The sequence below is a fragment of the Pinus tabuliformis genome, chromosome X, assembly GCF_031772625.1.
Source record: "Pinus tabuliformis cultivar Carrire ecotype Pingquan chromosome X, CPIR1, whole genome shotgun sequence".
In the NCBI taxonomy this organism is placed as follows: Eukaryota; Viridiplantae; Streptophyta; class Pinopsida; order Pinales; family Pinaceae; genus Pinus; species Pinus tabuliformis.
In genome coordinates, this window is record NC_142308.1 from 455,438,902 (window position 1) to 455,442,131 (window position 3,230).

A 3,230-nucleotide genomic window follows, 5' to 3' on the forward strand; every position below is an offset into this window, starting at 1 on the left:
CATACATGCAACTCAGTACTTGCAATAAAAACTCATTGTAGCTGCTGATCCCGATGTCCTCTTGCGCTTTCCTACTCTTCCTTTGCCTTCTTGCTCCAAAACTCCAAGTATGCCACACTCCTCCAAGAGTGCTCCAAGAAAACTCGAAGTGTCCAAGAGTATGTGTGAGAGAGAGAGAATAAAAGAGAGCTCCAAAATTGAACTGACCAAAGTCTCTCCAACTGATCCTTAGAAGCCTTTTTTATCAACGAACCTCTATTTTCTTCATTTTCCATTATTTTCCTTCAATTTCCTTCTCACATGCAACCTGTGACCTTTCACCTTCCTTTTCTCCTAATTTCCATTATTTTCATAAATAAATGTGCAAAAAGTGTCATTTTGCCTTTCCAAAGCCTTTGCCAATTTCCTTAGCCATAATAAACCGAATGAACACCCACTAGGATGTTTTGCCCACCATTCAGCTTGGAATACGTGTCCCATGACCATAGTCTTATATTTTTTTACATGGATTTTTACCAGGGTTGTTACATATTCCCAAGCCTTTGTCACCCCCCATAGAGCCCAAGGAAAATAATCTAGAAGGTAATATGCAAAATTTTCCACCAAAGGAGCCAACTAGCTTAGTAATGGAAGTGGATGAGACTAAAGACCTTATTGAAGACATGGATCTGGATGATCCACACATGATTTATCTGACAAGGGCTTGCCTCAATAAAGATCCACAATCCATGCCAAACCATCAAGTAGATTATTCTCATTTTGGTACGAGTTCCTTAAATCCCCATTTGAGAGTTCATACACAATCTTTCAAAGATACCCCCAAGATGGTCAAGTAGGATTGAAAAGGGGGTGCAAGAGCATTAAGACCTTGGTCCAAGAAGGTGGAGAAAAGTTAGTCAACTCAGGAAATTCATGCCAATATCAGATGCATCTCCTCCTTCTTAATCCAAAAAACTCTAAAGACTTCATCTTGAATCTTCAAAGAATAAGTGTGTTCTTAGTTATTAGTAGTGTTATTGTCAATCTCTAATAGTGATGTTAATTAGTAGATTTACTAGAATCTTTGGTTGATAGGCCAAGATTTATAGTCCTTTTACGATAAATGGTAGATTCTGGACTTTGAAAAGCAAGCTACACATAATTTTTCTCAAATTAATGAAAGACTCTTCTAATTCAAAAAAAAAAATCTCCCCTTATATATTACCTTGCCACTCTTGGTGCAATAAAGATATTTTTTCTTCTTTAGATTAATATTTTTTAATATGGTTTTTTTTTTTTTACTTTTCTTATTTTCTCTTCAAAATATATATATATATATATATATATTTCATTAGTAATAGTATTGGACTTTTAAGTTATTGCTTAAAAAATGTTGCAATTTTAAGTCCCAAAAAAGAGAGTACTATTCTTATTTTTTTTAGGTTGATATTGTATTACATAGGATTGCATTGTTCATTCGAGGAGGACTTGAACCCAAAACATCGGGGGACCAAATTCCTCGCTCACATGGCCATCGCCAGTAGGGATGCCTCACCTAGGCTAAAAAATAAAGTACTATTAATAACACTTTTATTTATTTATTTAGGGTTGATTACAAGGTTTTAGTTGCAAGGGCAATGGTTGTCAATGCTATGATTTTTAAGAAAAGTTGCACTTTTAACCCCACAATGCACAATTTTGGATGTAAGCATGTCAGTCATTAGATCCATGGTTTCAAAGAATTTATAATTTTAACCTTGAAAATAAAAACTATTACTATTAATATCACTTTTCAATTTATGAGTTGATTTTAAGGTTTTCGTTGAAAACAATTCGAGGCAGTGAAGACCATTATTGCGAAAGGTGGTACTTTTAATTTCAAGAAAATAATATTATTAATAACACCATTTTCTAAAATGGGAATAATAACAATCAATATATATGATTCAAAAAAAAAAAAAAAAAAAAAAAAAACACTTTAAAGAATTCTTATTAAATTAATAATAATATGATTAACCTCTATTTACGTAATCAAGCATTCACAACATTTACATTTAATCTTACGAACATCAAGCCACCACATACTATCTCCATCTATGGTTAACATGGATACAAATGAATGCTTAATATGAACAATGTTATATCATGCATGATGTCAATGTCTGAGACTTCCATTTATTGTTGGCTTGGATACAAAACATCAGGCCACCACATATGACCTCCATCTATTGTTAACATGGATACAAATGAATGCTTGATATGAACAATGTTGTATCATCCATGATCAAAATGCTTAACACTTTCATCTATTGTTAACTTGGATGCAAATAAATGCTTAAAATAAATATTGTTGTATTATGCATGATCAAAATGTCTTGTGCCTTTAAAAAAAACTAAAGATAATATATGAAATATTATATTTTACTTGATAAGATATAAAAATATCCCCAATAGGGGTGTTAACTAGCACATTATCTAAGGTAGAGGGGAACGTGGCATGCAATGGACAAAAGTCTCTCCAATACAGATACGTGTAAGGTAAATATGATGGGAATAGAATCTCATCATTCAACGTACTCCCTCCTCAACAAGCGAAGGTGGTGGGAGACAAAAACGATAACTTCATGTAATTGTTAAGTGCACATACCCTGGCTAACTTAGTGCTGGTTAGGTTTGTTTTAATGGGCCTAACAATCTCCACCATGGGAACTAATATAGCATGCCTGCAATGCATTAATGATGCCTCGCAGTGCAAAGAGAATGTTTGTATTAAGACGCGTGCCATACACTTGTCCTACCTTAGCCTTTCCTAGGAAGAGTAATAATCCTCCAAATGCATGCATGTTTTCTTCTTCGTGTGATTATAAATGGAAGGGATGCAAAGGGTCACGATTGTACGTGGTACTCTGTAACATCGTAAGGCCTCTGGTTTCATTTTATTTTCACATGATTGACACAACGTCCTTTGTGCATCAATAGTTATTCATCCAACCTCGGTTGATGGAAGCACTTGAGGCTAGAGAGTATCTTGATTTACAATGGATTCCAAGTCAAAGTTTTTTATATTGTTCTTGCACAGTGCAACCTTTGGGTTGGTCTTTGAACTTGTGGTTGTGCTTCCCTCCTCGACGCTGCAGGGCCTAGATTTCCTAGGTATTTCTTTCAACCGTTCAAATTTGGTGTGCGGGGCCTGGTACTCTAACAATATTTCAATTTGGTTTTAACAGTTTCATCTTCCCTAGTTCCTCAGA